This window comes from Theobroma cacao, chromosome 2, assembly GCF_000208745.1.
Source record: "Theobroma cacao cultivar B97-61/B2 chromosome 2, Criollo_cocoa_genome_V2, whole genome shotgun sequence".
Taxonomy (NCBI): domain Eukaryota; kingdom Viridiplantae; phylum Streptophyta; class Magnoliopsida; order Malvales; family Malvaceae; genus Theobroma; species Theobroma cacao.
The window spans coordinates 21,143,281-21,153,730 of record NC_030851.1 but is presented as its reverse complement, the minus strand read 5'-3'; the positions used below and the strand labels follow the sequence as shown (position 1 = coordinate 21,153,730).

The window sequence follows — 10,450 nt, the reverse complement described above, 5'->3', positions numbered from 1 at the left end:
AATGAAATTCTCAAGACATAGGTTCCGCTACATCTTCCCCTAACAAATAAAAATCTACTCCATAACAAAATTTAATAAACACCAAAGAGTATTGGAAGACATGACCTTAACCTATTACAATTGAGAAAAAGAAAAAGAAAGAATAAATTTTCTTGATGAAAAAATTCTCAAAGCCATGGTTCCTATCTTCTTCTCTAAGGTAAAGCTCTTTTTTTTCTTCTTTTCTTACATTTTTTTCTTAAATTTGCTCCCCTCTTTTCTTCTGGCAGTAGCTGCTAAATAAACAACCCAAGTTGTATATTGCCACATCAACTCTATCCTAGCTAAGAGTTTTAATTCAAATTAACTGCTAACTTGTGATAACTCCTTCAGATAATTGCATCACAAATAAATCCAACTTAATCACTTCAGCTCACAAGTCCTTTTGAAATTTAAATTCTCAACAAGCACATCATTTGACTCTTTTCAAAATTTAAAACATCCAGCTCATCCAATTAGAAGTCCACCATTCCTCAAACTCAGTTCACAGTAACTAGCAACTTGTTGCAAATATTTCTCTTTGATCCCATTCAAACTAGGCAAAATGGAAAACATAAGAATTATAGCCATGTTTCTTAGCTTTCTGATGCCTCCAAAACGACACCATTTAGACTTCTAGAGAAACAGTTATGCATAAATTATCAAAATAGGTCTAAGAAAAGATCTTGCCAACAATAACACCATAGCAACTTGCCCTTTTTGACCCATGCATGGAAAATTAATCAAATAAGTTTCTCAATCACATTAAATAGACAGAATTATTTGATAAATCCTATAACTATATGTGGTCAAATATGAATATAAATAGGACTTATCTTACAGCATGAAGCACATAAAGGCAAATGAGTAGTCAATATAAGATTCATCACTCTAAGTAATTAAGGAGATGTATCTCAATTATTTATACCCTAAGTTAGCTTATGTGTAGACTCTAGCCAAAGCACAATAGATTTTAGGAAATAAGTTTCCTATAATTAATGATAGCTAATTAGTGTTATAATTGAAATGGAAGGTTTTGGAGTTGACACTGCACCATGCTCTTAAGCTTCTGAGATACATGATGAAAGGATTGAATTGCGCACAAAGACTAATCACTAAAAATTTGAGTCAAACCATTTTAACTCTTCTAACATTTGGGGAACCATGATGGATTACTAGATCCCACTCATGGTTTATGATCATAAAATGGTTGATGTGATCAATGATAAATTCAAAGTTTGAATTTATCTAATCCTAAAATTAATTTATGGATTACATTTTAAGATCATTGCCAACATGTTGCAAGCCTAATGGGTCACACACAGAAGGTGAATATTGAGATTAAATTGAAAGAGTTGATTAAGTTGGACTGAATCAAAATTGAAAGTTATGAACTTCTATTGAACTTAATTAAAGGTTTAATTAAGCGCCAGGACCAATTAGCAATTACAAGGAAAAGTAATTAGAGATGAAATTGGTCCATGGTATAAATACCTTGCTTGAACCAACTCATCCCATTAACCTAGCCACCACTCAACATTAATGAGTAGTGTAGTTGCCCTTTGTGAGTGTGTAAAGAGAAAATTATGTTTTTCTCTTTTTCTTTTTGGTTAGGATGAAAATAAGGGAATGGTGTTTTAGAACACATCCTTACTAGCACATTGAAGGCTTAGCAATCCCACCCTATTGTAGGGATTTCTCCATTCATCATGTAGACTTTCGTTATAGGCTACACAAGAATTTCTTGGACAGCTTTGGTTTGCAACAACTGAGCTTGGTGTAAGGTCTCTTAAAAGGGTTGTTTTGGTGGAATTTGGACAAGGAATCAAACTTTCCTTTGTCCCTAAGGTAATGACTAGATCACATATGTGTTTTAATGCATTACATATCATCCAAAGGCCTTTTGAAAGTGACCTTGGGTGGAAAGGTCAATTTTAATTGTTATTCTACTACATTTGTTTTTATTTATTTTGGTTTTTGCATTACAATGCATGGTTGGGGCCTTTCCCATCATGAAATGCATGATTATGAATTTTTATGTAATGTAGTTTCCACATACATGATGAGTTAAAAAAGGGATAATTTGATGAGCATGATTGTGAATGTCATGAAATGAGTTACGGATATGATGGATCATAAAGTTAAGGAAATCTAAGGTATTAAGGATTAAACCACTATCTACTTTGAGTTGAGGCTAGCACCATTTAAGTATGGGTGAGGTGAAATGCCACTCACAAAGGTCAACAAAATCCAAGGTAGTGGAGATTTGTCCACTATCCATTTTGAGTTGGGACAGCCACCACTCAAGTATGGGTGAGACTAAATGCCACTCACAAAATTTAAGGAAATTTGAGGTAATGGGGATTTGATCATTATCCGTTTTAAGTTGGGGTGAGCACTACTCATAATAATATGTTTGATAATTCTTAAAGGATTTTAGGAACTATCTGAGTTATGTACATGATGAATATGAGATTAATGTGGTTATCCTAGGTTCAAAATGTTGATATGATTAAGTGTTCATATTATGTGTTAATGTGTAAATGGTCATAAGGAAAACTAGAAAGCTAGAAAGCTAGAAAACAAGTATAAGCTTTAATGGGATGAATGGTACCCACTGTATGGGTTTGAATACAAGGTAAGTACCACTACCAAAGGTAAGGTGCCACTACCAAAGGAACAAAGAAATATCTCATTTTCTCTTCATAAATATTTTGTATTTGGACTACGAACTTGTTTATCCAAATGGTTGCGTAACTTGGATTTAAACTACATATGTGAGAAGTGCTTTGAAATAATGATATTGTGCATTTGAAATAAATTATAAGCAAAAACTCTTTCCCTTAACTTGTCCCCTTCCTGTATTCACTAATGGTGTTTTTATGACATACACATTAGTTTCTCATTTTTTTTTATAAATCAGTGAGATGGCTCTCTAGTAGCCAGTGTCACAAAAACATGATCCGTTCTTTCTTGGTAGGTATTCTAGCAGTCGCTTACAACCTAGAAGGTCAAGCATGTTCTACTGATGAGTTGGTCTTTATATTCTTGTTTATAAACCCTTCAACATGTTTTAACTATGAAGCCATTGAATGGCATTATACTTTTATAGAATTATACAAATTTGATGGATGATGGCTTATAAGCCCATGTGAGCACTAAGAGGTGCATTTAAATGTTGATATGATATATATGTTACACAAATGATGTTAATGAAAAATGCATTTCCACACTTTATGTTAAGAAGTTTCATAATTGCGTGATGGGACCTATGTATGTATGAATTTATTATTATAAATGCTTGTATGCATGGTCTATGTCAATGTCTAGCCCACATATGATGATTGATGTGTAAGAGGCTTGTATGGGCTCATTAGGCCATACCCACTTAGTTTCTCGTGCCAATCAAAAGCCCTTATGAGTTGTGACACTAAAAGGTTCGATCCCTAACAAGCAATGAGGGGTTATTTGCTCTCGGGTTAAAAAGAATCGACCATTGATGTCATAACTCAAATCGAGGCGTCATGACTGACACAAAAGTCTAGCAAGCAAGGCCAACAAGACTCAAGCAAGCTTCAAAACTTTCATATCAAATCCAATTATATAACAATTATATCCATAATATAACTTAAGTTTGAATACGTTAAAGGAACCTTTTTGGTAATTAGTTCATACACAATATTGAACATATACACAAGCCATATGTTGGCTAATAGAATGGGTTCATAGCATACAACCCTTGATCAAAACAATCGCAATACATTGCCTACATATTCTGAAATGAAACATAATCCAAACCTACACCAGAAGCGAAAAGACCCCAAAATAGGACTCAATGGAGTGGACATATCAGACAAAGGATGCCTACTAGATGCCAAAATTGTCTATCCAAAAGACAACACAAGCAGCCCAAGTCTTGTGGCCTATTTATCTACACATGGTACAAAAAAATAAGTGAGTCATCTAATACTCATTAAGGGGGTGCATATAAATCAAATATAATAGAGCATATAAATATATGTATAATGCATTCCTAAGGCAAACAAAATATTTTAACAAACATCTCCAACATTAGGGGTATATCAAATCATCTCAAATGGGGATTCCCTAAATCATCACAAATCACATTCATGTTGTCTACATAAGTAGTGCATATCAAGTTAGGCTTACTGTAACGCCCTTGATTTTTTTTTCTGATGTTGAATATGTATGAAAGCTAAGCCAATTGGTGGGCTAATTTGAATCTTATGAGATCGATATATTATGAGTAAATGGCTATGAGTGTTGGCATGTTTTAAGGCCCTTGATAAAAGTGTGTGTGCATATGTTTGACACTTGGATACCTAAGTATGATACTTAGGCTAATTAAGAATGACCAGGCCATGTGAAATTTGGCATGATTAAGAATTTAAAGTTAAATTATGAATATGATTATTCATATTGAGTATAATGTGATTAATTGTGATGATTATACAAGTGGGAGTGAAGTAGAGGTTTTGGATTCGAAGTTTACGAGTTAAAAAGTTGTAAATTTTAAGTTTTAGGGGTGATCTATCGATAGATTCAAGAAATCTAGGAATATGGAGCAATGCCCATGAACATCTATTAATAGATATTCATGATCTATGGATAAATACAAGATAGCAAGTAACAAAAGTGCTCTGGACATTATCTATCGATAGATAGCAACCCAAGAGCAAAAATGAATAGTGCGCATCCTCATTTAACGATAGATTTGCACCTAGGAGAAAAGGAAAAATGTTCAATGCACCATTTATCGATAGACCTGAAAAATTTATCTATAGATGGATGGAAAAACGTGGGGGAAACTATGAGAGATCGATCTGTGATGACCCAAACCCAAGGGTTCGTGACTGGTACACGAGCTTGGCAAGCAAAGCTTGTGAGACCCAAGCAAGCCTTAGAACTTCAAATCACATAACACATAGCCGAAGGATTTCATAACCAAATATTTATGAATAAAATTTAATTTCAAATATAAAACATTATCCTTGGCATATAATTTATACATAATATAGATAAGGCCATACATTAGCCATCAAAAATGGTTCATACTTAACAACCCTTAATAAAAGTTCAAATGGCACAGTGTGCCTACATACATAACTAAACCTGTCACGACCTGGTACTCCCCTCGAGCCCGTGACAACCTTCGCGGTGTCTCGATCGACACTCATTACCCGAAATGTTAACCGAAATCTCGCAAGGCTTTAATATCAGTTTCTCATTTCCCCTGTGAGTAACCATTGCCAAATATCATGTTCTAAAAGATTTTAAGCTATTTCCAACTTAAATCAATAAAAAAATAATTTCTATCCCACAGGGGCATTTTGGTCATTTTTCTTCAAAAATTTCAAAACCAGCTAAAAATGTAGTATGCGAGTATAAAACACATAATTCATAATTAAAAATAAGTTTAAACGTCTAAAACCTTCATTTAAAATGAAATTATGACTATTTGAATATAATAAAAATATTTAATAAAATATTCTATTTTCTTATAAAACAATATTTATAGAGTTACCGGTAAATAATTTTTGTATCGTAAAAGCTAAATAAATTCATACATATTGTAATACAGATAACTAAAGTATAAAATTTAATTTACAGTGACACGTGGGCCCACGAACGACCAAAAGTATCAAAAGCGATAAACCTACAGTTTTTGAGGATGCAAGTCCAACTGTAGCCCTCAACAAAGTGAGCTATCTACCGACTATCCTGAGCCTAAAATGGGTGAAAATGAGGGTGGTGAGATTATATAATCCCAGTGAGTAAACAAATATCATCTAAAATATCTAAAGCTGAGTAAATGGAGACAGATAAAATAGATTAGCATAAAATGATTCACAGCATTTCGAACTCATTTTAATAACATAAAATAGATTCATTTCACCTAAATAAACAATGAGGCTTATGATTCCCTGAAAAGTTTTGCTCGTGCCAAAATCATTATCATACTCAGTTATCAGGGATACCTTGGCCGAGGGCTATCCCAACCGAGTTCGCCAAGGCTGTTAAAAAGTCATATACGCATAAATCATGTTTTTATTTTAAAAACATAGTCGTTCCTTGGCGTTGGCTGAGTTCACCATCACGTGGTGGTTTAGCGTGAAGTGAACTCTAAAGTGTTAACCTCAGGAGTTATCCATCCGCGCTTCTCATACTGAGGTAAGAATATAATAACGTTACCATGCCCCTCTAATAGACTGGTCCACAGAACCTGTCCACTGCAGTGACTAATTTATAACCCACCAATTCAATAAAATTCAACAGCAAGACATGGCAATTATTTTATTTTATAGCCTCTCAAGGCAAATCAACAGTTCATACATTTTTAGCACATTTACCAAATCCAGCCACTCATGCCCACATTATCATAAGCCATTCAATTCAAACCATAATTTACAACACAGCAATTAGTCTCCAATTACTCCATTTTTCAAAACCATCATTCAATTTCAAGACTATCTTATAAAATCATATCATTTAATAACATTTTGCTTTTAAAACATAAAGATTTACCATTTAAGCTCATTTTCCATAAAATCACAAAAACGAATTAAAATTCACTTCAGATAATCAAGATGATGATAAGGTTACTCACTGTATCAAGAGTTTGAATTTTTGAGTACTCCGACTATTGATCCTCAGGTGTAATTTCTTTGCCCTTTTTCGAAGGATTCACCACCTAAACATAATGCAAAATCAAGCAATTTACCACATTGATGCTAAACCATTATAAAACTAATCTAAACTCTATATGAATGCATGATATGGAACATGAATTGTTCGGATTATCGTCTACATGCGATGTTGGCCTAACTCGATCTATCACCCGACTAATTGGCCAATACGTCCACTTCAAATCCAAATAATTCCATTTCTCTCCCAATACTTCAAATCACCAAACACAAGTCAAATAACATAAAATTTAGCAAAACCATCCTCACATTTCTTCTTGAGAATTTCGGCCATGGTGAGTGCATCAACACTATGATTTTTTCTACTTGATTTTCTCACCATAATTCATCATTTTTTAACCAATTCACTTGAAATAAAATCCAATCCACCATCAACACTCTACAAGGAAGATTCGGCCTATGATGGGTGATGGGAGAAAATGAATTTTTCTTGTTTGATTTTCATGCTACACATCACTAACTAACTAAAAACACTAAAATATCTCAAAATCTAACCAAATCAAGCATCAAAACTCCTCCCCCCATGTCCGGCCAACAAGGGTATCCTCATGCAAACTTGATTCTCAACCATGAAAAATGCAAAAGAATGCATAGGAAAGATAGATCACAAGCTAGAGTCAAGAAATTTCACCTTTGATGGCTTGATTCCTTGAAATTTGGTGAATTCCTCTTGAATTTCTCCACCTAGGGTTTTGTTCTTCCTTTTTCTTGCTTCTCCTTGGTGAGGCCAACCAAAATGAAGAGAAATGGGCTGGTTTTGTGCTAATTTATAAGGAAAATAATAAAGAATTAAAAGCTTGACACTTGTCACCGTACCATTAGTCCATTTTTAAATTCTTATCTATTAAGCTTTCTTTCTCCACCACATAAAATCCTTCATTTATCCATGATAATAATGGGTGAAATTCATGTGCTGGACAAGTGTTGGGTGGTGTAAAATTACAATCTTGCCCCTAGGGTGGCAAAATGACTATTTTGCCCTTATGCTCAAAAAAATGCAAGAATTAATTTTTCACTTCTCAAACTCAAATTATGTTCTAAATAGTCAATCTTGATCAAAAACTTCTTCCAACATTCCAATTTTAACCTCGGGTGGCAAAATGACCATTTTGCCCCTAGGTCATGAAATTTTAAATTTGACTCCAAATCGGTCCTCGAACTTCGAATCACCATTTTAAGTCATTCTGGGGTTTTAAAATTCTCAATTTCATCTTAAAATCTCTATTTGGACTAGTTTGAGGCCTAATTCAACTTAATTGTACCATTTGGTACAATACCGTCCTTTAACGATTTCCTAGGTACCCAAGTAAGCAAACATGCATTCTTATGTAGGAATGGCATAATAAACATATTGTAGAGCTAGGCTTGACAAAACCAGACATAGAGAAAAAGCTCACAACAATCGCAGTAAAGTGGACATGTCAAGTGGAGACCTATCGGATGTTAAAATTAGTCAATCACTGGACAACACTTGCCACATAATTTTATGGCCTATTTATCTACAAATGGTACAACAAATGGGTGAATCATCTAATACTTAGTAAGAGATGCAGACAAATAATACACACATATATATACAAATAATTATTTAAGGCACTACTAGTGCAACCAAACATTTTAGCAAATATCTCCAATGTCAAGGGAACTCATCATCTCTAAGGACTCTCCATAAATATCATACATATCAGTAGGCTTGTCCTCACAGCCACTCAAAGTTACCCTCCACGGCACACCGTATCATTGGAGTATCATATTAGATTCAGATCAAATTTATCTAGGCCTATCCGAGGCTATTTCATGTCATGCACACAAATCAAATCACAATCATAGAGTGGTCCTCCCCTGGACATCAATAAATTATGCACAGTGGCCACCAAGTAGAGTCAAATCATGCTCAGAACAAAGTTGCTAGAAATAAAACACAAATCACAAGCTTGCCAAAGCAGTGGGCAGAGAATCAAAGTCATCGTCTAAAGTAATCTCCCAATAGATGGCATCACTTAGAGTATTCTCAGGTGAGTGGCATCAAAGCACTATAGGCGAGAATCACAAGCGGGACTAATACCACCGTCTTTGCTTACTTGTAACACCCCGTACTTGGATACATTGGCTAATAAGGCTTATCGGATGCCAATTGAGGTTAATTATAGTGTTTAAAAGCGACAAAAAGTGAAAGGCATAGTTTGGAACAAAATATTCCACACACGAAGAAATAGTAATTAAGTAAGAATATTTTTATCGAGGATGAATTAACGATGTAAAAAGTGATTCAGAAGTGAATTGGGGCATAATAAGACATTTTGAGTGCCAAGGAGATAAGTGAAAATTTTGGAATAAAATAATATTAAAATATTAATATTTTATTCAATGTCGAAATGTTTCATGAAGAATGAGTATATGGTCAATCTAAGTGGGAGAGAAGAAGAATAAGGAAATTTTGAAGAAAAATGACGTTAATAGGGCCCACGTGTCTTTATTAAATAAATCTAGCGCGGGGTAAGTAAATATTTAAATATTACGGTGATACCGCGTTGAAGCATAAACTTAATATTTTATTGATACAACTGCTAAGGAAGAAAAATGGAAAGAAATTAGAATTAAAAGATTGTGGGAGGATATAATTAAAAAGGGAAAAAACCTTGGAGGGCAAAATGGTAATTTTGCCATTAGTTTGGTCAAAGCTTTGACTCTTCATTCTTATCTCACGGTCAGTTCTTATCTCCACACACAAGATATTTTCATTTTCTCCTTCAAGCTCCCATGCCATTTTCAAACTTCCATGCCATTTTCACCTTGCCACCATGCATTTGAAACGAAAAATAGAGAGAATCGGCCAAAGAAAGAAAGGAGAGGAAAGTGAAAGGCTTGGGTATGAGTGATTCAAGAGCAATTAAAGGAATATCAAGTGGGTTTCAAGATTCAAGAGACATAAGGTAAGGATTTTGATTTTTAGCTTGAGAAATTTTTGGAAATGAGTTGATAATTGTGTAAGTATTTTTGTGACAGCTATAGTGGCCATGGGTGTGAGGAAATTGTGAATTTTGTTAGGTGAAATCCAAGCTAAAACCAAGTGGTAAGCTTAATGCTACAATTTGAAGTCTATGCTTAGTTTAATATTGTGAGAATGATTGTGTGCAATATGTAGTGTTATAGTGATGTCATGGGTATGGTTGGAAAGCAATTATATTAATTGGAAGCTTCAAAAAAAATGGATTGTGTGGATATGTGTTGTTAGGAAAGGCTTAAAAGGTTATGGATGTTGGTGCGTATGAATGAATATTGATGTTATGCTTGGTGGCAACATGTAAATAAGAATGGTAGTACATGTAGACTTAGAAAATGTTTGATGGAAGTAAATTTATAGTTGCTGCCATATGCTAGGTTATTGTTGTGGAAATGATGGTTAAACTTGATAAATATCCTTAGAAAGGATTTGTCACAACCCAAATTCCAGGCTATGATCGACGCATGGGCCCAATGGGCATAGCCCACTAAGCCCAAGCAAGCCTATTTAAGCAATCTCGATCATTAATCCCAACCATCATTTCTAAAACCACATATTGTAATTCTCAACTAAAAATATTTCAGTAACATTTTATAGTGACCCAATACTCACCATTTTATTATGTCAAAATAATGTCACCCGTTTGCCAACTCATAGTGGCATCAGTAATCAAATATACATATTTGACTTATAACATGGATCT

The 10,450-nt window shown here is 34.1% G+C and overlaps 1 long non-coding RNA gene across 1 annotated transcript; it reads right to left on the bottom strand.

Annotated features, from left to right (window-relative positions):
• On the bottom strand, window positions 5,730–7,413 carry LOC108660903. The gene is made up of 3 exons (XR_001926606.1): window positions 7,375–7,413; window positions 6,647–6,730; window positions 5,730–5,766 (listed from the first exon to the last, which is right to left on the bottom strand). It is a non-coding gene; the product is annotated as an uncharacterized LOC108660903 (long non-coding RNA).